General features: G+C 41.9%; 1 protein-coding gene and 1 non-coding gene across 9 annotated transcripts in view; both read left to right on the forward strand.

The window, feature by feature from the left end:
- Positions 1 to 26,739, forward strand: part of NTNG1 (netrin G1) — a 316,974-nt gene that overhangs the window by 67,549 nt on the left and 222,686 nt on the right. The gene's annotated exons all lie outside the window — the stretch shown is intronic.
- On the forward strand, positions 9,228 to 9,365 carry LOC119927619. The gene has a single exon (XR_005450605.1). It is a non-coding gene; the product is annotated as a small nucleolar RNA SNORA7 (small nucleolar RNA).

The raw sequence follows: 26,739 nt of genomic DNA on the forward strand, positions 1-26,739 counted from the left end.
GCTGGCCCATATAAAACATCTCAAACCTTATCCTTTGTTTGTATTTGTATCCTTAGACTGGGACCCCCATAGGGGATAGGGACTACATTTAGCTCTTTATGGGCAAGAAACATGTAGGCTAATTTATTTTGTACTGTACTCTTCCAAGCACTTAGAACAGTGCTCTGCACACAGTAAGTGCTCATTAAATACCACTGATTGATTTTGTCTTACCTGGGTATCTTGTATCTACTCAGCGGCTAGTACAGTGTTTGGCACGTAGTGAATGCTTAGCAAATACCAGAATTATAATTGGGTGTCTGACGGCCTGTCTTGGGCTGTGTGTCTCTCCATTCCAAGCTCTGTGGAAGTGGAGGAGGGCCGGATCTTTCCATTGAGCTGCCTGAAGGGGATGTTGAGAGGGCAATGGTGGGGATAGGAGGGTTCGCAACAGGGGTGCAATATGCATGAGAGGCGTTCGGTTGGTTAACTACTTTGCCTGGCTGTCCTATCAATTCTGCCAGTCCTAGGCAAAGGGGTTGAACTATGATCCACCATCCTCTCCTGCCTCTCACATAATGCAATGTGATGCCAGTCTGGTGTCCCGCACCCCGAACGCAGAGCCACTGGGCCAAGTAGTGACCGCAACCCTCCAATGCCTTAAGGTCACCCCTACATATGATCACTGCTGGTCCTGGTTTTCTTTGAATAAAAAGTAAATGAACATAAGCCATCTTGGTTTGTCTCTTCCATTTGCCGCACAAGGAGACAGACCTCAGGCAGCATGAACATTCTGGAAGAACAGAGACAGAGCCTCTTCAGTTAGAGCCAATTTCCTGCTTTGAGTTGGGGAAAGGGCTGATGAATGGGGAAATGGATTCCCCAACCTACACCTGACGGAGAAGCCTCTCTCCCTTGGTCTGGCAGCAGAAATCACAGGTGCACATCTCCCTTTACCCACATAGCCTGGTGGTGGTAACAGCCGCAGTAGGTCTCTGAGGCTATCCAGGAGAGCCCAGGCTGGGTTTTCCCATCCCAGGCCTCAGGGATCAATCCAGGAAAGTGTGCCAGGACAGTGGAGGAAAATGCACTTTCCTGTTTCTCTGTTTCAGCTGCCTCTCTGGGGACCAGGAAAATGAGTCGGGACGATGGAGAAAAAGATGTGCATGCTTGGCCTGGGTTTCTTTGTCCCAAGCATCATGGAATGGTCCATGCCCCTCCCTCCCACCCCGCCGTGCCATGCCCTGGTCGGACGGTTTGGGCGATCTAGTGATTCAAACTGAGACAAATCGATGAATATTCATTAAAAATCACCTCTTTGTCATATCATTATGAAGAATCTTGCCTGAATAATGTTAGTAGAGCAAAATGTGCTAAACCATTGTGGAGTCCCCTGCCCTCTTTCCCAGAAGCAGCGTGGCTCAGTGGAAAGAGCCCGGGCTTTGGAGTCAGAGGTCATGGGTTGAAATGTCGACTCCGCCACTTGTCAGCTGTGTGACTTTGGGCAAGTCACTTAACTTCTCTGTGCCTCAGTTATCTCATCTGGAAAATGGGGATTAAGACTGTGAGCCCCACATGGGACAACCTGATCACCTTGTAACCTCCCCAGTGCTTAGAACAGTGCTTGCGCACAGTAAGCACTTAATAAATGCCATCATTATTATTCCCATCTACCACTAGGGAGATAAGACACATCCCTGGTCACGAAGCCTCACAGAACACTATACTAAACAATTCCAAGAGGCTTCCCTAACTAGGCCCTCATTTCTTCCTCTCCTACTCCCTTCTGTGTCACCCTTGCACTTGGATTTGAACCCTTTATTCACCCCTCCCTCCACTTCACAGAACTTATGCACATGTACGTAATTTATTCATATTAATGTTGGTTTCCCCTTCTGTACTGTAAGCTCACTGAGGGCAGGGAATGTATCTCCCAAGCACTTAGCACAGTGTTCTGTAAACAGTAAGCACTCAATGAATACCACTGATTTAATAAAGTTGTTCTGGCACTTGCCTGCTGTATGGCCTTGGACAAGTCACTTTGCCTCAGTTTCATCTGTAAAATAGAAAATACCTGCTCTCCCTCCCCTTTAGACCCTGAGCCTCATGTGGGACAGAGACTATGTCTGGCTTAATTAACTTTCATCTATTCCAGTGTTTAGTCCAGTGGTTAAGCACAAAATAAATTCTTTGCAAATACAGTTGTTATTATTATGATTTTCTGGTGCATTCTGGACAGAGGAAAGGGGAATCTGGATGAGATGAACATATTTTTTTGCCTGCGTTTGGCAGCTACACAGCCAAGACAGGCTGCTGTCATCCTTCTAAGATTAATTTTTTGCACAGTTATACATTTCAGCTTTTTCTGCTTCAGCCAAGCTGTTTACCAACTCTACAGATGTGTGTATGCTATAGCACACCCCTTCCTCTTCAGGATGCATCACATTGTGAAGTTCATGCAAAGGTTATTTTAAAAGCAGGAATCATTTACAGGCACACTGACTAAACCATGGTGCTGATGATGTGCTTTTGTAAGCTCCTTGTGGGCAGAGAACATTTCTACCACTTGTTGTACTGTCCTCTCTCAAGGGCTTAGTTCATTCAATCATATTTATTGAGCATATTTATTTAGTACAGTTCTCTGCACAGCAGAAAGCGTTCAGTAAATACCACTGATTGCTTGTTATGTCCCAACCCAACAAGCCATTGCCTGGATAGCCTTTGTTCTTCAACCCCCAAAGTTATCTGGATATTTTTCAAATTTCTGGCTGTAATGGTACACCTTGTAGGCCACTCTAAGTCATCCTTTGCTCCAAAAAAGGCTGAGAAGCAGTGTTTCCTAGTGGATAGAGCATGAGCCTGCAAGTCAGAAGGACCTGAATTCTAATCCTGACTTCATCCTTTGCTGTGTGACCTTGGGCAAGTCACTTAACTGTTCTATGCCTCAGTTACCTCATCTGCAAAATGGGGATTAAGTGTGAGTCCCATATGGGACATGGACTGTATCCAACCTGATTAGCGTATATTTACCCCAGCTGTTAGTACAGTGCCTGGCACATAGTAAGCACTTAACAAATATCATTTTTTTAATAAAGTCACCACTAAAGGCATTTCCCTAACAGGTAGAGAAGCAGCGCGGCTTAGTGGAAAGAGCATGAGCTTGGGAATCAGGGGTCATGGTTTCTAATCCCAGCTCTGCTACTTATCAGCTGTGTGACTTTGGGCAAGTCACTTAACTTCTCTGTACCTCAGTTACCTCATCTATAAAATGGGGATTAAAACTGTCAGCCCCATGTGGGAAAACCTGATTTCCTGATATCTACCCCAGCGCTTAGAATAGTGCTTAGCACGTGGTAAGTGCCTAACAAATACCATCATTATTATTATTATTAGAACTGGAGCTAGAGCCTAGGGCCCTTAAAACCCAGAATTGTGGTCTTTTCACTGCTCCAAACTCCGATTATCACAATATTAGATAAGTGAGGAGTTCGTTCATTCATTCATTCAATCATATTTATTGAGCACTTACTGTGTGCAGAGCACTGTACTAAGCGCTTGGGAAGTACAAGTTGGCAACATATAGAGACGGTCCCTACCCAACAGTGGGCTCACAGTCTTGAAGGGGGAGACAGAGAACAAAACAAAACATATTAACAAAATAAAATAAGTAGAATAAATATGTGCAAGTAAAATAAATAAATAGAGTAATAAATACGTACAAACATATATACATATATACAGGTGTTGTGGGGAAGGGAAGGAGGTAAGGCGGGGGAATGGAGAGGGGGAGAATGGGGAGAGGAAGGAGGGGGCTCAGTCTGGGAAGGCCTCCTGGAGGAGGTGAGCTCTCAGAAGGGCCTTGAAGGGAGGAAGAGAGCTAGCTTGGTGGATGTGGGGAGGGAGGGCATTCCAGGCCAGGGGGATGACATGGGCCGGGGATCGACAGCGGGAGAGGTGAGACTGATAATATGATTATCAGTCTTAGTAGAAAACTGTAACCATATAAGCTCTAGTCTTAAGGAATATCACCTATTTTAACTGTTTAGACCTTGCAATCTCTCTAGGAATAGATTGCAAACGTTACCAGAATGTAGAATCTTATCAATGCCTATCAACATATAAGCACTTTAATTGAGTTGAATATAGTGGCAGCTGCCTTCGTCATAATGCAGCATGGGATAGATTGGGTGGGTGCTAGAGTTCCATAGTTTCTGGAGTTGTGTGCTTAATATTTGAGATTTTTAAAATGGGTTCTTGTTAACTATTTTCCTGGAGAATAGCATGAACCCTAATAGCTTGGCCAAAGGGTAACCTGAGCTTCATGGTTTTGGGGATAAATCATTTTTATCGCTATCATCATCAGTCTCAAATGGAGTCTGACCAGTAAAATACAGAAGGGAGATGTATCAGACCCTTAAGTGCTGTTGAATAACCAAGTTCTAAATTTCAAGTACCATACTCTATAGCACAGTCTCTGGTGACCGTCTCTTTAGACAGTCTATTGTGTTTTTTATAGCTTCCAGATGTTAAATCTGTGAGGCAAAAAATGAAACAAGTGTAATGTGCTTGACTGCAAAATAAGACCAATTCAAATTAGTTTATGAACTCACAAAACATTAACAGCCAATGGTTTTGAAAAAGATTAAAACTGAAAGCAGCACTAACTATGGCATTTCATGACATAATGAGGATTTTAATGGCTGAAATGGAAATATTTCAATTTAGTTTTATGTAACAGCTATTCGCGAGCCACACAAACCAATTTTATGCTATAAAATGCACTGTCCACCATTAAGATTTTTCAAGGAGGGGTTTTGTAATGCAAAGTTTTGGGGGGAAGCACTGAATCATTGGCCATAATCCTTAGAGACAAGGGATTATGGGTAGACCATGGTTCTCAGGTGTTATTTTTAAATGGAAAACTAATTCTTGGTGGTGTTTCCCACAGAACTACAGTCCTGTGGGGAATGTCCCTAAAATGAAACAGGACTTTTAAGGGTGAGAATGTCCAAGAATTAACTTTCCACTTAAGGGCAATACATAGAAAGCAATAGGCCTTTCCCTGAGTCCCATTTTATGAACATATTCATTCATGCTTTTGAAGGTCTGCAAATATAGCCTGAAATTCTTGGGATTGCTTCCTGCCCGTCTCTTGCATCTGCCATATAATAAACATCATGCCTGCTGGAAATGAAGCTACAATTGCAACTCAGGGATAGCAGTGATTTTCAGTAATCCACTCAGAAGGATTCTGGTTATGATCTTGATGGTAATGGAGAAGAACAGTGATGTAGTCGAATAGTTCACAGTCAACTCCTCTCGTGTTTTTTTCTGCAAGATAATGATTATGTAATTTTGAAAGACTTCTGGCATCTCCTCAGTTGTCTGTTACTATCCCACTAGATTGTGAGCTCTTTCAGGGGAGGGATGGTGTCTACCAACTCTATTTTATTGTCTTTTCCTAAATGCTTCAAACAGAGCAAGCACAGAGTATGTGCCTAATAAATACCGTTGATTCCATTTTACTTAATCATTAACAATATCTGTGGATTACTTACTGGGTATAGGACACTGCATTAAGTATTGGGGAACTGTTCTTGGATTGTTTAGTAGTGTAAAGAGAGCTAAAGATGTGACAGAAAAGTTAGGGATATTGGACATCTCTTTCATAATCATGAGGATAATAATCCAGGAAGGGAACTATCACACAGTTCTACCAAACACCTGGCTGTTTTATTGCTTATTAGGGCCACCGAATACTGGACTTGATAACCTAGTCATGACACTTGATGTTCCGTGGCTCAATGGAAAGAGCACAGGCTTTGGAATCAGAGGTCATGGGTTCAAACCCTGGCTCCGCCAATTGTCAGCTGTGAGACTTTGGGCAAGCCACTTAACTTCTCTGTGCCTCAGTTGCCTCATCTGTAAAATGGAGATTAAGACTGTGAGCCCCCCATGGGACAATCTGATCACCTTGTAACGTACCCAGTGCTTAGAACAGTACTTTGCACATAGTAAGCACTTAATAAATGCCATTATATTATTATTTCTGTGGTATTACAATTTATCAGATAAGACACTGCAGATACCTGTTTGGGATATACAATAATTAAAAATGCAAGAAGAGACCAAATAATAAAAACAATTTTTAATTTTTGCATAGTCAATTATGTGCTACAAAAATAATAGTTTAGTTCCTCCTTAAAAATCAGGGTGGAGTAATTATGTGAGTAAGTAGATGCTTAAATCAAGCAGTGTTGGCTAATGCTTGGGCCTGGGAGCCTGAAGGATTTGGGTTCTAATCCCAGCTCCACCACTTGTCTGCTGTGCAACCTTAGGCAAGTCAATTCACTCCTCTGTGACTCAGTTGCCTCATCTGTAAAATGGGGATTCAGAAAGTAAGCCCCATGTGGGACAGGGACTAGGTCTAACCCGATTTGTTTGTATTCACTCCAGCACTTAGTACAATGCTTGGCACCTAGCACTTAACAAATACCATCATTATTATCAGTAGTAGTAGTAAATACAGTATTCTACATAAATTAAAAGCAAAATTAATGAGATAATGATAGACCACTACTTAAGTGATATCTACTTTAATAAGAAAAGGCAATGAAAATCAAATATAGTAAGCACTTTGGTTTGAATGAAGCACATTTTGAATTAATAGTCTTTACAAAACTAAAGAGTGCATTAGAAAGACAGCAGGCCTGATATGGTGTTGGCCACACTACTAACTTCCCGTGACAGTTGCTAAGTCACTTAACTCTCCCAGTTCATATATTAAAAATGTATCATTGTGGGTGTCTGGTCTGCTGTCGTCATTAGAATTGAATAAATTCTGTAAATTATTTTGAGGTTTTGTAGCCTAAAGCCAAGGAAGAGGGATAACCAGGCTACCAGGCTGTTTTTTTGTTGAAACCAAGACATTGGGCCATATTCTTAGCACAACTTCTTCTTTGCTCTCACAGATCTTTGAGATGGGATGGAAGGGGAAGTATGGAGGGAATGCATTTGACAAGTCCCAGAATGCTATGACACCAAAGATGAACATAAACTGAGCGTACCCCAGCCTGGCCATGTAAACTCAAGCATTAATTTAATAAAGAGCTATTGGGTATTGATGCAATTGGCCAGGCTAAATTCTCAAACAATTGAGAAGTAATTAAGCCTAGTGGAAAAAGAATGGGCCTCGGAGTCAGCAGAACTGGGTTCTAATTTGAACTCCACCACTTGCCTCTGTATGTCCTTGGGCAAGTCACTTAATGTCTCTGCATCTGCTTCCTTCATCTGTAAAATGAGGATTCAATACCTGTTCTCCCTCTTAGACTGTGAGTCCCATGCAGGACAAGGATTGTGTCCAGCAGGATTAACTTATATCTACTCCAATGATTGATACTTGGTAAGTGCTTAATGAATACCATTGTTATGATGATGATGATGATGATGATGATGATGATGATGATGATGATGCCCAAAAAAGCCTAGAAAATTCCATAATTGCCCCAGCAAAATTGGGACATATGGATGGCCAACATATCTCTCCCTATCAAGATAGGTAAATCATTTTTTAATATTAAGCTGCTTCTTCCAAATATATTATTTGAATCATTAACCGAAGGTAACACCTTATTTTGTGAATATTGTCCAAATGAGTTTTGAAAGTCCTGAAGAATTTCTTGATGGTATTTTCATTAGAATTCCCTTCCTTCAGGTCATGCAGGTGCAATGAAAAAAGAAAGAAAATTAATTAAATTTATGGGCATGTTTATACCCTCTAGGTGTCATAAAATGTATTGAAAAAGACTTTTTTTAAATAGCTGAGCACACTTTTCCATTTCTCAATGTGTTACTATACTTCCCTCTTTAATCATGAAAAAGGACTCATCCCCCTTTTATTATCAGAAGGAAGGATTATTCTTTAGCTGAGACTACCACCTTCCCACTCATACTGCCAATAATGGGAAGCAGATTGTTTTCTTGCAGAGCTCGTGTATACCTTTTACTTAGAGCATTCCTAAATCAAAGCTCCTTCTGCCAAACTCCTTTTTGGCATTAAAATTTAAATGGACAATCTAGGATGTCTAGGTAGATAGAAATATCCCTGGATACCTCTGGATTTATTGCTTTTGTAAGCCCAAACATTTTATTTTCTAGAAGCAATTTAGGCCTTGATTTTTTATTACTCCATCATCATAATTATCAGTGGTACTTATTGAGTGCTCACATCTGAAAAACACTGTACTAAGTACTTGGAATTATCAAATCAACACTATTTATTGAACACCTTAAGCACTTGGGAGAATACAATATTACCGAGTTGGTAGGCATGTTAATTGCCCACAATGAGGTTACAGTCTAGAGGGGGAGACAGACATTAATATAAATGAATCATGTATATGTACCTAAGTGCTATGGGGCTGAGGGATGGCTGAATAAAGTGTGCAAATCCAAGTGCAAGGGTGATGCAGCAGGGAGTGGGAGAAGAGGAAATGAGGGGTTAGTCAGGGAAGGCCTCTTAGAGGAGATGTGCTTTCAATAAGGTTTTGAAGGTAGTAGCAGCAGTTCTAGGAACTGCTTTACAAATACAAGTGTCAGAGTCTTCACTCTATGGGAAAAACCTAGAATGGTACTGGAAAACAAAGAACCATGGATTCTGGTGTGCCTGCCAAGTTCAGTATTGGCAACCATAAGATCCCTCAGGTTTCTTCAAATTGCCTAGCCAATTCCTGTGTAAATACATTAAACAGTTTACTTTGTCAGTAGGCTGCTTGGGTGGTAAAATTCTTCTTTTTTTTAATGGCATTTGTTAAGCACTTACTATATGACAGAAATTGTGTTGTGTTCAGGTAGATACAAGCTTATCAGGTTGGACATAGTCCCTGTCCCACATGGGGCTCACAGTCTTTATCCCCATTTTACAGATGACATAACCGAGGCACAGAGAAGTGAAGTGACTTGCCCAGGGTCCTTATGACTCCCAAACCCATGCTCTACCCACTAGCCCCCGTTGCTTCTCTTCTCACACTTTTTCGACAACTTTGACAACTAATGCAGTTCTGTTTGCTTATTCATTGGGTCCACGTATTTTATTATATAATCTAATGTTTACAAGCAGGTCATATATGCTTCCCACATCAACATATATTCAAAAGATTATTTTTACGAACTGAACTATTTACAGGGAAATAGAACAGGGAATATTTACAGGGAAGGAGAGTTATTTACAGGGAAGTACAAGTGGCTCCCCCCTCTCGGGATCACACCTGGAGAGTTTCTAGTACTCTACCAGTCTTGGCTATGGAAGGGAGAGTCCAGTAGAGGCATGCCCATTCCATTCCTAGCTTGGCCAGTGGCTAGTGAGTGGAAGGCAATCTGCTACAAGTAAAAACTCACCTGTGCTGGGCAGCAGTGGCAAGGGAGAGAGTCTAGGGCAGAGACTCAAGTTTACTGAGCAGAAGAGGGCAATGGTAAACCACTTCTGTATTTTTACCAAGAAAACTCCGTGGATACACTACCAGAACGATTGCAGATGGTGGTGGGGCATTCTGGGAGAGATGTGTCATATGTTGCCAACTTGTACTTCCCAAGCGCTTAGTACAGTGCTCTGCACACAGTAAGCGCTCAATAATTACTATTGATGATGATAATGATGTGTCCATGGAGCCACTATGGATTGGAAACAATTCGACAGCATGAGACAAAACAAGTGGCTCTGGGGATAATTTAAACCAGAAGAAGGGCTTGTGTAGCAACCTAGAGTTCCACAATCAATCAATCAGTTACTCAATCCTATTTATTAAGCATTTATCATGGACAGAGCACTGACCTAAGCACTTGGGAGAGTACAGCATAACAGAGTTGGTAGATATGTTCCCTGGCCACAAGAAGCTTACAATATAAGGAGACTACAGTTACAGTCACCTATGATGCATATTAACATTAAATGGCAAGATAGAAGGATAATCAATGAGTTCCTAGAACAATGTCAGACCACCCCAAAAGGAGTAATTCCCATCATATCAGGCCATCCCTGGACAGGATGGGGGAAGAATGGATAGTTGTGGGAAACCAAACAAATGTTCTGTGGTGGGCTGAAAAAGTGAACAACTGAAAGACATGAAATAAAAGTTGAAATGATATGGCATAACAGGAGACAGTTAAGAGAAGGCAACAGAAAACATTAGGTAGTAATTACCAGGAGACCATGGATGGTATCTTTTGTTTGTACTCTCCCAAGTGCTTAGGATAGTGCTGGAGGCACAGTAGGTACTCAATAAACACATGGTTAGCCTGCCATGAAGCAATCAGTAGTGTCTCACATTTCCTCCTGCCTTCAGGGCATCTTCTAGACTGTGAGCCTGCTATTGGGTAGGGACCGTCTCTATATGTTGCCAACTTGTACTTCCCGAGCGCTTAGTACAGTGCTCTACACACAGTAAGCACTCAATAAATACAATTGAATGAATGAATGAATGAATCTCTACTTGGGTATCCAAGTAGAGTAGTCCAAGTAGTAGTCCAAGTAGTCCAAGTCCAAGTGTCACCTCAAACTTAACATGAGCAAAGCAGAACTCCTTATCTTCCCACCCAAACCTTGTGCTCCCCCTGGCTTTCCTGTCACTGTAGACAGCACCACCATCCTCCCTGTCTCAAAAGCCCATAACCTTAGAGACTTGGCGTTATCCTCGAATCATCTCTCTCATTCAGCCCTCATATGCAATCTGTCACCAAATACTATCAGTTTAATCTTCATAATATTGCTTAAAGTTTCCCTTTCCTCTCCATCCAAATTACTATCATGTTAATCCAAGCACTTATACTATCCTGCCTTAATTACTGCATCAGTCTTCTTGCTGATTTCTCTGCCTCCAGTGTCTCCCCACTCCAGTCCACAATTCACTCTGCTGCCCAGATAATTTTTCTATAAAAATGTTCAGTCCATGTTTCCCCACTTCATAAGAACCTGTAGTGGTTGCCCATCCACCTCTGCATAGAACAGAAACTCCTTACTTTCAGCTTTAAATCACTCAATCACCTTGCCCCCTCCTACCTTATCTTCCTGATTTCCTACTACAACTCAGCCCACACAAAATCTACTTACTGTACCTCATTTTCACCTATCTCACCACTGACCTCTCACCCTCATCCTGCCTCTGGCCTGAAACACTCTCCCTCTTCATTTCAGTCAGACAGATCACCCTCCCCACCTTCAAAGCCTCATTGAAAGTACATCTCCTTTAAGAGACCTTCCTCGACTAGGCCCTATCTCATCTTCTTCCAGTTCTTCTGCATCACCTTTGCACTTGGATTTGCACCCTTTATTCACCTCTCCCTCAGCCCCAGAGCAATTATGTACATATCCATAGTTTATATTAATGTCCATATCCCCTTCTAGAGTGTAGTTTATTGGAGACAGGGAACATGTCTACCAACTCGGTAATATTGTACTCTTCAATGCACTTAGTACAGTGCTCTGAACCCAGTAAGTGCTCAATAAATACAATTGATTGATTGATTAATTGAAAAGAAGCTTTGAGAAAGAGCCTGACACCAAGAGGGAGTAAGTGCTCAGTTAGTGTTCAAGAAATATGATCGATTGATTTTAAAACATCTCCAGACACAAGGGATAACAAAAGGAATGATGCAGCAAGGCTATCTTTAATGCACACATTTTTCAGTTATAGATTGGTTTTAGTCACACACGTACTGTTAAAACCTTATAATTCATATTATTTTCAAACAAAGAATAGTAATATTCCCTTTATTTTTTCTCTTTCAAAATTAATAACTTTAGGAAATGAATTATTTGGGAAGAGACCCCTGTTTCCTTTGAGGAAACAGATAGTTTCTTTCTAATCTTGACGTTTTTAGGAACATCTAGGGGATATATCCTAGGTACCCTCAACTCAGTAGTGTCAGTGTGTTAAATTAGTACAGTGTTCTGCATACAGTAAGCACTCAATAAATATGATTGAATGAATTTTTTATATGGTGCAAATTGCTAGTAAATTATTGTAACTCCAAAAGTAGGTTTCTACAGTATTACTAATTCAAATGAAGAAAATGGAATTATTTATATCAATTACCTCCAGATACAGTGTTAGTAAGTGTGACCTCCATGGGGGCAGGATAGTGGCCCTAGATTGTGGGGGGACAAAAGCATATGAAAGGTAGAAACAAACAAAATGAGCTTAGTTAATGTAGCTTCCATGGGGCCAGGATATTGGCCTCAGATTAGGGGGATGGAGAAAGAATCCGGCAGGGAGAGAGAGCAAGAGACACAGAGGGGAGAAAAGAAAGGAGAATAGAGACATTCAGGGAGAATGGTAGAGATTCAGAGTTTTCCATCAATCAATCAATGGTATGTATTGGGCACTTATTGTGTGCAGAGCACTGTACTAGGTTTTTGGGAGAGTATACAATACAGCAGAGTTGGTGTACAGGTCCTTGCCCAGACAAGTTTACAGTCTAGAGAGGAAGCCAGACTTTGATATAAATAAATTATGGATGCAAACATAAGTGCTGTGGTGTGGCAAGTAGGATGAATAGCAAGTGCCTAAAGGGTATAGATCCATCTGCTGGCCCCATCCTACATATCTGCTTTCATCTTCTGTGTCCAATTAAGCCGCACATTCTAACATCTTCTTGCCATCCTCTTTAAATGTTCTTGATTCCTCAAGGAGGTGTTTACAGGCTACTCTGATCTTGGACAATCTTTCCTCCTACTACTTCCCAAAGCCACATCCCTCATTGCTTCAGAGACCACTTTTTCTAGGGAATCTCACCTATTCAATATCCCTTCCCTTCTAATGATTCTTGTAATTACTATTTGTAGGTTTTTGTACGGAGCTCTTTCCATTTTCGGTTAGAGGCAGAACCTCCCCAAGGCCCTGGAGGTTTTGGGGAGCCCCTTACATTTGGTAAGGGGTCCACTTAAATGTTTTTGGGGGGTCTGCCCTAGAACCAAGGGCACACTGAGTGCAATGAAGACTCTACCATATGTTACTGTATTTTGGGGGTTAGAATGAGTCACTTGTTTGTCCATGTGTCTGTTTTGTCTCCATTACTTAGTTTCTAAGTTCCTTGAGGACAGGAATAGGGACTAATTTCCAATATCACCTCAAGCATCTATTTCACTGTTGTGCCTCCACAGTGTCCTCAATAAACACCTGTTGATTACTGAAACTTTGGGGAAGATTGTCAGTTGCTTGTGTTTTGTGGACAGTAATACTGTGGTATGTATGGTAATTCTGTTAATTCTGAGAGTCAAGTGATGTTTGGCCTGATCTGTTCTCCAAAAGTTTAATGGTTGAAGTAGTGGGTAGAGTGGTAGACTAAGCTCCATAATTTTATTTTTGAATGCACTTGTTGGCTTCCTGTAACTCATAATGAAACCCTCTGATGAGTAAAGTAGGTTGGCTTCACTCTTCCCAAAGAATTATTGTAGAGTTTTAATTAAATTGTAATTAGATTGTTCATTGGAGAAGCAGCATGGCTCAGTGGAAAGAGCACGGGCTTTGGAGTCAGAGACCATGGGTTCAAATCCCGGCTCTGCCAACTGTCAGCTGTGTAACTTTGGGCAAGTCACTTCACTTCTCTGTGCCTCAGTTACCTCATCTGTGAAATGGGGATTAAAACTGTGAGCCCCCTGTGGGACAACTTGATCACCTTGTAACCTCCCCCAGTGCTTAGAGCAGTGCTTTGTACGTAGTAAGCGCTTAACAAATGCCATCATCATCATCATCATTTGACTGTAAACTCCTTGAGGGCAAGTAGTGTGGCATTCTCTCCTATAACTTAGTATGCTGCTTTGCACACAGTAGGAACACAAAGGTCATCTACTGATAGATTTTAATCTACCTGGGGACATTAGGGAGCATGGCATGTCACCAAGCAACCTCAAAAATTATTAAGCAAAGATAGGATACTAATGGCACAGTTGCTTATAGGATTATAGATTTGATGGAATCAGTCCCAGATACTAAATTTGATACACTGTTCTGACTCTTTTAGGTCCTTAGTTTGCTGGAAAGGAACAAACCAATCCAAGACAAGTGCCACAGTCTCTTTTGGACTTGTTATTTTTTCTCTCACCATGACAAAGAGGGAGGTATAACAATAAAAAGAATAATAATTGTGTTATCAGGGCTTTCTCTGTGGTAAGCACTGGACAAAATGCTAGGTTAAATACATGATAAGCAGGTCAGACACAGTCCCTATCCCACATGGGGCTCTCAGTCTAAATAAGAGGAAGAACATATACTGAATCCCCATTTTATAGATGAGAAAACTGAAGGCCAGAGAAGTTTAAGCACTTTTCCGAAGTCATGCAGCAGGCAAGGGGAAGAACCAGCATTAGAATCCAGGTCCTCTGACACCTAGGCCCTTGCTCTTTTTTTTTTTAAATGACATTGTTTAGTGCTTATTATGTGCCAAACACTTTTTTTAAGAACTGGGATAGATACATGTTAATTAGATTGAACAGAGTCCTGTCCTATATGGAGCTCATAGTCTTCTAGGTAGGTGCCCACTAGACAACACTGCTTCTCTATTTCTCTGCTATTACTGTGAAGAAAACGTGTTCAGTCATAGCATACTTAAGAAGTCAGATGCTTCCTGGACAACCAAGCACAGAAAAAACAACTAATAGAATTCAGAGTTTGGATGTTTAGGTACAATAAGTTCCTTTCTAAAAATTTCAATTGATTCAATAGAACTAAAATAGTTTTAAGGGTTTTCTCTTTCTAAACATCATCTTATAGCAACATTCTCAGAATTTGTTATCAATACTTTTTGGCAAAAGTGTGTATTGATGGTTTTGCTCCAGATCCATATTACTGATAGGCAATATTCCTTGTTCAATTTCTGTTTTGCCATGAATTTGTTGTGCTGTGATTAACATGAGAATGCTCTCTTTACCAGCTGAAGATTTTTAATTTTATCTTTTTTAAAAATACAAAGGACCATTATTCATCTTAACTGAAGTCTGTGGGAATTCACAAAGCAAACTCAAATTTACAGAATTAATATTAATCTTAACCATTAGGAAAAATAGAATGAAGCTTGTAGTGAACTTCCTTAGTGTTCTTGTTGCTTTAATTTCAGTGCTTTACAGAACATGATTCTTCTTTCCCTGTCATTCTGAACCATCTTCTAAGAGGTAAACTCAGAGTATCAACAAGTCTTGTACCTGGTTTCTCAAATTTCAAAATTACAAAACCTATTTTGAATAAGTTCCTATACCGTAAAAGGGAAGGAGCTGAAAAAGACCTAATGTTTGAAGACCTATGTGTTTGACTGCTCAGTGGTTTTTATAATGCTTATCCCTATAATATTTTTTAATACTTTATGATATTTTTCTCTTACCCTGTCTAAAATGTTTACTCCACCTTAGCAGGTTGCGGAAATGTATTGAATGATTTCTTGGGCTGTATCTCCCAAACTCACTGTGGGCAGGGGACGTGACTGTACAGTGCTATGTTGTAATAATAATAATAATAATAATAATAATAATGGTATTTGTTAAGCACTTACTATGTGCCAAGTACTGTTCTAAGCACTGGGGTAGATACAAGGTAATTAAGTTGTCCTACATGGGGCTCACAGTCTTAATCCCCATTTTCCAGATGAGGTAACTCAGGCACAGAGAAGTGGAGTGGCTTGCCCAAAGTCACACAGTAGGCAAGTGGCAGAGCCAGGATTAGAACCCATGTCCTCTGACTCCCAAGCCTGTGCTCTTTCCACTAAGCCATGCTGCCTCTCTATTGTACTCTCCCAAGCACTTAGTGTAGTGCTCTGCACACAGTAAGTGCTCAGAAATTTGACTGACTGACTCAGATCAGAATGTGCCTCACTCCTGAAGTTACTTTGTCTTCATTTGGTCATCATGAGCAAGACCTGAAAACCTCCAATGGCCTCCTAATAGCAGGAAGAGAACATGCATTTTCCCTAGAATTTCTCTCTAGCTACATATAAAAATTCATTCCAGACCCAGAAAATATTTTTCTTACCTTCAAAACGGTATTCCTTCTATTTATGATCTTTTTTTTTTAATATGGTATATCTTAAGTGCTTACTTTCTACCAGGCAGTGCACTAGGAAACTGGGGTAGATATAAGATAATTGGGTTGGATATAATCCCTGTCCCACATGAGCTCACTTTCTTAATCCCTATTTTACAGAAGAGGTAACTGAGGCACAGAGAAGTTCAGTGACTTGCCCAACGTCACACAGCAGACAAGTGATGGAGCTTGGATTAGAACCCAGGTCTTCTGACTCCCAGGATCATGCTTTCTCCATTAGGCCATGCTGCTTCTCAGGAATTGGACTGTCAATAGAGAGCAACAAGTAGGCCATTTTTAAGACTGTTAGAATTTTTACTTTTGGGTTGTATATAAGCCACAAAATTTGAGAAAGGATTTTGAGAAATTGGAATATTAAAATACTGAAATCTCCAATTCACTGTTGCCAGAATTTTTCATACCTATTTTGGTTAAAAATCCAAATGCAGCACAATAACCTTGTGTAATGTCTTTACCTTGAGAACATTCTGAGGAATGTCAGTAAAAAAGAGAAGTGTGAAATTTAAACATCATTTTACATAGAAAAGGCTTTCAGGTCAAAAATAGTGGTATAACCTCCTACATTAGACTGTAAGCTCCTTATGGATAATGTGTCTACCAACTCTGCTGTATTGTGCTCTCCCAGATAGGCAACAAACAGCATGGCATAATGGATAGAGTACAGGCCTGGGAGTAAGAAGGACACGGGTTCATTCATTCATTCAATTGAGTTTACTGAGCACCTACTGTGTGTAGAGCACTGTACTTAGTGCCTGGAAACTACAATTTAGCAACAAATAAAGACAGTCCCTACCCAACAATGGGCTCACAGTCTAGAAGGGGGAAGACAGACAACAAAACAAAACAAAACAGTTAGACATCAATAGCTTACAGTCTAAAGAGACAGACATTAATATAAATAAAATTACAGATATGGACATCAGTGGTGTGGGGCTGGGAGGGGGGATGAATAAAGGGAGCAAGTCAGGGTGAGTTTGAGATTGAGTTTGTGAAAAGTGATTGCGTGCTTTACAGCCAGTGTTGATGAGTTTCTGTTTGATGCGGAGGTGAATGGGCAATCACTGGAGGTTCTTGAGGAATGGGGAAACATGGAATGAACAAAGCCAGAAGCATCCTACTGTATTCACATAACTAAGCAAGTGTTTAACTAAGATGAAAATTGGTTAAAGTGTTTTCAGGCTCCTGCAACCTGATGTTAAGAGCAAAGGACCTGCAACTCAGAAGATCCTAGATTCTAATCCCAGTTCTGCTCCTGGCCTGCTCTGTGACTTTGGGCAAACTGCTTAACCTCTCTGGGCCTTAGTCTAATCCTGGCTCTGCCACTTGTTTGCTGTGATACCTTGGGCAAGTCATTTCACTTTTCTGGCCCTCAGTTTCCTCATCTGTAAAATGGGGATTGACAATATGAGCGCCACGTGGGCCAGGGACCGTGTACAACCCAATTTGCTTATTTCCACCCCAGTGCTTACTTGGTTCAGTGCCTGTCATATAGTAAGTGCTTTAAAATACTATTATTATTATTATTAGATGCTTAGAACAGTACTGTGCAACAGTAAGTGTTCATTCAATAACACTGATTTTTGATTGATTATTCTTATCACAGAAGTCCAAAGCAGGGCTCTGGCACTTGAAAGAAACCTAAATAGTAGTAATTCAGTGCACAGAACTGAGCCTCCAAACCCAGCCAGGATTGAGAGTCTCATTGCTCCCTTACTCAGTAGTTGTATTAGCTGGTCAAAACTAATCCAGCTCAGATGCTCCCTGTCTCCCCTGTGGCTCACCCTTCTAGAGCAATTTCTAGCTGCAAGGGCTACAGTAGTGTGGCTGAGGCAAGTAGTGGCATTATTAACTCATACATCCCTTTCACCAAACAAGTTGTTTCTTCCCAAATAAGCAATCAACCAATCAGCCAGCAATCAGCACTTAGAACAGTGTTTGACACATAGTAAGCACTTGACAAATACCATTAAAAAAATAAAACCAATGGTATTTATTGAACGCTTACCCTGTGTACAGCACTCTACTAAGCACTTGGGAAAGCACAATACAACAGAGTTGGTAGGATCCTGCTCTCAAGGAGCTTACCATCTAGTGGTTTTCACACCCAAAGAAAGAAAGAAGCAAGTGTGAATCTTAATAGGAGCAATTTGTGTGGTAAAGGAATTGTCTGCAGGTAGAAATTCACTGTGGGTCATTGGCATATTCTCCTGGTGTTGCAATGATAGAAAAGATGGATTCTCTGGATAACTACAATTCAGAGCCTCTGGTTAGTTTCTGCCACACTAACTGCTGGAAAGACCCTGGTGGCCTTTATTCTCTTCCTAAATTACCATTATTCTGAGAGGGTGACTCCTCTGAAAGGGTCATCATCAATCGTATTTATTGAGCGCTTACTATGTGCAGAGCACTGTACTAAGCGCTTAGGAAGTACAAATTGGCAACATATAGAGACAGTCCCTACCCAACAGTGGGCTCACAGTCTAAAAGGGGGAGACAGAGAACAAAACCAAACATACTAACAAAATAAAATGAATAGAATATATATGTACAAATAAATTAAATAAATAAATAGAGTAATAAATATGTACAAACATATATACATATATACAGGTGCTGTGGGGAAGGGAAGGAGGTAAGATGGGGGGGATGGAGAGGGGGACGAGGGGGAGAGGAAGGAAGGGGCTCAGTCTGGGAAGGCCTCCTGGAGGAGGTGAGCTCTCAGCAGGGCCTTGAAGGGAGGACGAGAGCTAGCTTGGCGGATGGGCAGAGGGAGGGCATTCCAGGCCCGGGGGATGACATGGGCCGGGGGTCGATGGCGGGACAGGCGAGAACGAGGTACGGTGAGAACATCAGCGGTGGAGGAGCGGAGGGTGCGAACTGGGCTGTAGAAGGAGAGAAGGGAGGTGAGGTAGGAGGGGGCGAGGTGATGGCCAGCCTTGAAGCCCAGGGTGAGGAGTTTCTGCCTGATGCGCAGATTGATTGGTAGCCACTGGAGATTTTTGAATCTTTGAATTTTTGAATCCAGAATTTTTGAATCCAGACTATCAGGGTCATGTCAGCTGGTCTGCTACTGTAGTTTCCTTCAGTATAAACCCATGGGGAATAGCACAGGATAGCACCCACCCTGATAGGTCAGGCTCAGAAGACGGTGCTTCATTAATCTCAGATTCCTCCTGTTGCCAAAGGCAGGCAAAGTCTTATGCCCCACCACTCAGCTCTCTGCAGGCTATTGCAACTCTGTCTGAGAGCACACTATCAAAGGAAACTCTGTCTTTCTTTAGTTTTCTAAGCTTAAACCTCGTATTTCAGTGCAGTCATGGAGATTAGCTTCCTTTCATTCTAGGATAAATTCTAAAAGCAGTATGGGAGCACCAATCTGGACAACTTTTTTGCTATCCCACATCTTCAGAGGTCTCAGAATGGCAGTACCAGTCTTTACCGATTAGGCCTCTTGGAGAAGGGAATTGTGTTGCCTGTAGCTTTCAAGCTTTTATCCTTTTCATTTTAATTAATGTTCTGTTGTGTTCTTTCCCCCTTTAACTAGTGCCACCATGGGTATGCATTGCTAGCAGTTTAAAGTGAACAGTTCCTTTGAAAATTGAATCTGTTTTAAAATGCATCATCATTTCAAAGTGTTGTAAATTTTCTTGCTGATTTGGGAACCGAACTGGTGTATTTATTTATAATATAGTCGGCCTGCTGTTCATTTCAAAAATACTGCGTTTGTAGTTAGGAGATGGGTGGAGCCAAATTTCATTTTCTTCCGATTCTGTAACACTCTGCATTTTGTAATCACCATTGAACTGCCTACTTACTAGTCAGAATCAATAAAAGGAATAGATGTCAAGTTGCTCAGTGCCGTGCTATGCAATAGCAGAATCCAAATGCCGGATACTAATGGAATCCAATTGCATAGACACTATGATAATGGCAGTGTGTGGAACAAAGAATAAAGTAAAAAAAAATGAAAATTAAATATAAATATTTAACTAGTAATTGCATTTAGAATTGGGATTATGCACCAATCTCCTCAAAACATGTGTTCTTCCTGCTGAAATTTATATTTGAATTGTATTTTCCTTTTAAAGCACAGTAACACCCATTAACCGTGAATTTATCCATTCCAAGGTCATCTCTTATATGACTAATGCATTTGCTTAAAGTGAATCAATACAATATGACAGTCACATTAAAGCACATGAGACTGCTGAGAATAACAACTTTCAATTTCAGAAGGTTCCATAAAACCTTGAAGATAAAAGATAAGAAATGCCATTACAGAATTAGTCTTAGTAACCCACTTTTAACCAGGTCTGGTTAATCAAGACTTTCCAAGGAGGTGTGTTCCACAGGTCTCCAAAAATTAATTTGGGCAAACTGAAAACATTTTAGCCAGACTCTTTTTTTATTCTCCTGTGGAATATTTTAAAATGTGCGCTTTGACTTATCCCTAGGCATCTTCTCAAGATTTTTTACTAGCATTCACACTTCCTTGAATTTTTGTTGGAAATGAGATGCACTCTGGACCCTTTCAATAGCCATTCAGGAAGGAACTTTTCCAAGTAAATCAATGTGAACAGTTGATATATTAAATCCTTTATTGGAAAAGAAATGCACTCGTAGCATCTTGGAAATCTCTCTGTGGGGTAGTCAAGCTCTTTGAGGGTGTTCCTTGACAAGAATAATCTCTTACTATTCCAGCAAGTTGTTCCTGTCTCCTTTCCCCAAGAGGGTTGCAGCTTCACATGCAGATTTTTATTATAATTAACTTAAATGTTAATCATCTATTTATGGAGGGGGAGACATGCAATCCTACCTCTGATTTTTCTGCACTAATTCAGCCACTGCATTTCTTCACTCAGCTGAAGAATATAACAAAGCTCAGAGCCCTTGAGTAAATGTCTACATTTAAGAAAGGCTGCTGATTGATTCCTACTTAGATCTAGCAGATTAAGCCTGGAAGAGCAAAGATGCCATTTGTATTTATAATGAACAGAACAAGTTAACTCCAAATAACAGCATGTGGTGGTATGGAGAGAGCTAGGAATACCATTTGCTAGATCACAGTCAGAGCATCAGGAAGATTGGACACTACTACTTTCAGTCACAGTCCAGCAAAACAGAACTCAAACTCATCAGCATCCCCCCTTTTCCTCTCCTCCTCCTCCCCTCCCCATCACCCCCCCACCCTACCCCCTTCCCCTCCCCACAGCACTTGTGTTTATTTGTACATATTTATTACTCTATTTATTTTATTAATGTGTATATAGCTATAATTATATTTATTCTGATAATATTGACACCTGTCTACTTGTTGTCTGTCTTCCCCTTATAGACTGTAAGCCCGTTGTTGGGTAGGGACTGTCTCTATTTGTTGCCAATTTGTACTTCCCAAGTGCATAGTACAGTGCTCTGCAAACAGTGAGCGCTCAATAAATACGATTGAATGAAAGAATGAAAAGTAGAGAAAACCTCTTCAGACAGGAAATCTTTTCCATTAGATTGTGGTTTCCTGTTAGAATTTGGAAACTCTTGGATTGACAACTGAAGGGAATATGGCTTCTGAGTATTTGTTCCATCATCATAGAAAGTCACATAACAATAACTCCACTCATCTGACTTAGAATTCTTTATAGATAAGAGGCTTTGATTCTACAGCTCTGCCACCCAACACCAATCGGTTGGACCAGTCAATCAATCTGAGGTACCAAATTCCCATAAAAGAAATGAATAATCCATGGCTAAAATGAGAATGTGGACTTTTGGGTGCAAATTCATTTTGTCTTTTTTCAGTATCTCAGAATTGTGTTAGTGGTCAATATCTCGGAATCCTGTCAGTCTTTGTCAGTTTGCAAAAGTAACTAATTATAGTTGACCACCTGGCTTTGTTCCCACAATCTGAAGCAACCAAGCTCTGCAGTTAATAATCGTAAAATGATTGCACAATGAAGAGGGGACCACTTAACACTTTGTCGGTTGAAGAGGAAAGGTATTCACACCTCTGAAGTCTTCCAAGTAATTTACAATTTAATATTGTTCATTATTGAGTGCACTTAATGCTGATGGGATTGTGCTAGTTACAACTGGGTCCCACTGAAACAACTAGTTATAGGATTCCATGATGAGTTGGTGCACTTTGCTCCATAAAATGTTATTTGGGTGAAATCCTTCAAGATGATGGCTTCTGATTGATACATCTCATAGCTTGAATCACTATGACCCCTAGTACTCCAATCAAAGGTGATGCCAAGAAAGAGGGAGGCAGGATTTTCTGCGAAGCAGGAGGAAGGAACTGGTGTATGGGGAGTGAATTGGATAGATGTACATGCACGTTTTCCTCCAAAACTGATGCCTGTGTGGGCAAACCCGAAACTGAACTCCATGGCAGGGGAAGGGGGGAACCCAATCCCTACAGCAATTACGTACATATCTGTAATTCATTTATATTAATGTCTGTCTCCCTCCTCCAGACTGTAAACTCACTGTGGGCAAGGAACGTATGTACCAACTCCGTGATATTGTACTCTCCCAAGTGCTTAGTGCAGTGCTCTGCACAGAGTAAGTGTTCAATAGATACAATGAATGATTTGATTGATTGATTGATTGGAGAGCTGACACTGCTACTGCTGCCACTTTCATTCATGGGACTGCTGGAGGTGAGGGAGCAGGGCTTAGCTTTTCCAGAGGGTGTGAAGAGTTATCATTGCCACTGCTGCAACTGCCAGGCTGTGAGATCAAAGGGAAATGTTCCCATGCACACCAGAGGAAAGAGAGGCCTCTCCAGTAGGAGTCTGGCTGCGGGGTTGGGTGGTCTTTCTCCCTACTCGTCAGCTAGTGCTCCAGAGGTGAAACCCTTATACCTTCCCATAAAGCAGGAAAGTAGCAGAAACCAAAGTGGCTCAACTCCAGCTCCTCCAGAGGGTCTGTGCTGCCCTCAGGGTGAGTGGAGGAGACAAAATGACTTGTATTTCTTTTCTTTTCATTTAAAAAAACAGCAGTAAATAAGTCCCTCCAGGCCAGCAGTGCTCTGAGGCATGGGCAACCTTCAGATCGGGGAGCGCTTCGGTTGCTACCCGGTCCAGGGGGGCTATACACAGGGTGTGGGCACCAGGCTGGTGTTGGATTGTGTCATATGACTGGCAGAGGGAAGTGGCACCATGTTGGATCAACCCCTTCACCTAGGGATTGGTAGAATTGATAGGATGACGAGGGAGAGTGGTAAGTCAACCGAATGCCTCTTTTGCAAATCGACCCCCTGTTGCAGACCTGATTGTAGTATGATCGACTCAGAGAAGGAGCAGATTCACCTCTGCGGGGTCTAGCAGCTCTCTCCTGGGAGCCTCATCACATGATCTGATTATTTTGTATCTACCCTGGCGCTTAGGACAGTTCTTGCTATATAGGAAGCACTTAACAAATATCATCTTATTAAGGTCATAAGGAATGTGCCGCAGCAACTGACATCTATCAATCAATCATATTTATTGAGTACTTACTGTGTGCGGGCAGTCAGTTGTATTTATTAAGTGCTTACTATGTGCATAGCACTGTACTAAGCACTTTGAAGAATACAATATAACAGTGTAACAGACACATTCCCTGCCCACAATGAGCTTACAGTCTACAGACAATGTACAAAGTGCTTGGGAAAGTGCAGCACAGCAATATAACAGACACAGTCCCTGTCCAACCAGCTTATAGTCAGAAATCAGCCATCCCATCCTCAATCATGTTCCCCGATGATACTGTTTGTTGTAGGAAGACAAATCCTCAAATGATTTAAAGGACAAAGGCCTGGGTTAAAAGGTGCCCTTGGTTTTTCCCCACCAAGAGACCACACTCTGGGAATCTTTTACCCCCTTTCTCAACCTGCTGATAATGTTTGTGTCAATGATTTCCCATGTATAAAGAGAGAGTCATTGCTCACCTAAGGGAATGAAGATGATCCAGTTGAGGGCAAGATCCTATCTTCTGTGGGCTGGGGCAACTGAAAAGACCATTATGAATTGACTATTCATTCAATATTGTGTTCTCTGGAAAATAGTTATTGGTTGTGTGGCTGAGTTTGCAAATTGTAGGACCTATTGCTGTTTAGAGGCTTGAGGGGACAAGAAGGAGTCCCAGGATGGGGTTCTGCAGGGATCCTAACCCCTGGAATGGAGAAGAGACTTCACTCAGGTCTGCAGGAGGAGACACCTTGTCCAGGGGCCTGAGTGTCTCTGATCTCACCAGGCCAAGGAGGGTTAAGGGGCAAGTCCATGCTCATTTGCCTCCTTTAACACCAACCTACTCAGTGAACATAATCCAGGACAAAGGGCTGTCCTAGGACACAGAAATCTCTCTCTGCTGTGTTGCTTCAGCTGGACCAGTACATTGAACATAGAGTGGGCTACAGACCTGCCTAAGGACACAGAGATCTCTCTCTGCTTAGTTGCCTCAGGTGGCCCAGTACAGCAAATATCTCCTGGGATAGAGAGCTGCCCAAGGACACAGAGATTTCTCTCGGCCAAGCTGTCTCAGTCAGCCCATGCCATTGGATACAGCTCTCTCTTTCTCTCTCTCCCTTTCTCGTTCTTTCTTTCTTTCTTTCTCTCTCTCTCTCTCTCTCTCTCTCTCTCTTTCTCTCTCTATTTCTCTCTCTTCCCCTGAAACATGGCTCAGTGGAAAGAGCATGAGCTTTGGAGTCAGAGGTCATGGGTTCAAATCCCAGCTCCACCAATTGTCAGCTGTGTGACTTTGAGCAAGTCACTTAACTTCTCTGTGCCTCAGTTACCTTATCTGTAAAATGTGGATGAAGACTGTGAGCCCCCCGTGGGGCAGCTTGATCACCTTGTTACCTCCCCAGTGCTTAGGAACAGTGCTTTGCACATAGTAAGTGCTTAATAAATGCTATTATTATTATTATTACTGCCTGGGACAGAGAGTTGCCCAAGGACACTGACATCTCTTTGCTGAGCTGACTCAATTGGCCCCGAACTCAAGTGGGACAGAGAGCTGCCCGAGGACATGGAGATCTCTCTGCTGAGCTGCCTCAGCCAGTCTGGGACAGAGAGCTGCCAGAGGACAATGAAATCTCTTTCTGCCAAGCTGCCTCAACTGGCCCAGGACATCAAACAGTGCCCAGGATAGAGAGCTGCCCAAGGTCACTGACAGATCCCTCTGCTGAGCTGACTCAGTGGCCCAGGACATTGAACATCACCTGGGACACAGAGCTGCCTGAAGACACAGATTTCTCTTTGCCAACCTACCTCAGCTGGCCCAGGGCATTTAACATCACCCTCACCCAGAACAGAGAAATGCTCAATGCTGCTAAAATCTCTCTCTGCCAAGTTGCTTCAGTGGGCTCAAGTCATCAAACGTCAGAATTACTGCCTATTGTCTACCCACCAGGACACCTAGATCTCACTCCTAACTGCTGCAGCTGAGAAGTGGCCACTCCTCCATCTTCCCTCTCCCTGTAGTTTGGCCTGAATACATAGTGGAGATCACCAAAAAGGTGTGGCTGTCTGACAACCTGGTGACAGTGACCTGGATTTTTACATATCAACAGCTGCTTCCTTTCTCATCAACCCATCCCTCTGTTTACTCCTAAACATTAGCCTCTTCATTCTCAAGGACCCACCTTCAATTCAGCAATTACTCATGGCACCACCAGATTAAGCAGTTATTTCAGTTGATAACCTCATCTATAATCCTTAAACTTCTCTGCCCCTACCATATTCCCTCAATCTCCTCCCTCCAATCATCCCATCCCTTTCCTCCCTTCCCATCCCTCCCCATGGTCCTCCCTATCCAACCCCTAACACTGCCCTTTATTTCCCTCCCATTTTACAGATGAGGTAACTGAAGCACCGAGAAGTTAAATGAGTTGCCTAAGGTCACATAGCCAACAAATAGAGAAGACATTAACTATAGGATTTCCTCAAGGCTCAGTTCTGAGTGTCCTTCTTTCTCCATTAATTCCACTCTTTTTTTAATGGCATCCTGTCGTGAGCCCACAACAAGCTGCCTTATTACTGACTGTTTGTGATCTGGTTAACAACAAGGAAGAGACTGGCCAAAGCACTGATGGGCTTGACTTGAGACAGGTGATTGCTGGCCGGTGGTGGGGTAGAACATGAAGGGAGGCGTGGCCTTCTCTCCCTGCTCTACCCAGTAATGGGTCTAGACCAATCAATGACTGCTTATAAAAGGCAGATAAAAGGCATTCATTTTGAGTCGTGAGGTGGCATGTAGAAGGAGCAAATAGAAAGCAGTGCAGAGGAAGAGGTACAGGGAGAAGCAGCACGCAGGGCAAGAAGAATGCAGAGAAGCAAAGGGAAGCACCTGGGTTAGAAGCAGCACAGAAAAGCAAGCTTTTGCTTTTGCAAGCTTTTTGAGCAGCTGAAGCAGCAAGGGGTTCAGAGGCAGCACAGAGGCATGCTGAAGCTCAATGCAGAGGGAAGCAGCAGAAGGCAACAACACTTGGAAGCAGAAAGAAGCATTGGCAGAACGTGCTCCTATGACAAGCAGACTGGTATTGGACCACTTTCCACAGTAACCTTTGTGATCAGAGGTGCGGTTTGACTGTCACCAAGGCTTCCCCGTCCCAGGAAAGTCCTGGTTGGTATGAACTGTGGCGGGGGACTCACAACACATCTCAATACTTACCATGTGCAGGTGTTTCAGTAAACAC

Source organism: Tachyglossus aculeatus, chromosome 4, assembly GCF_015852505.1.
Source record: "Tachyglossus aculeatus isolate mTacAcu1 chromosome 4, mTacAcu1.pri, whole genome shotgun sequence".
NCBI lineage: Eukaryota > Metazoa > Chordata > Mammalia > Monotremata > Tachyglossidae > Tachyglossus > Tachyglossus aculeatus.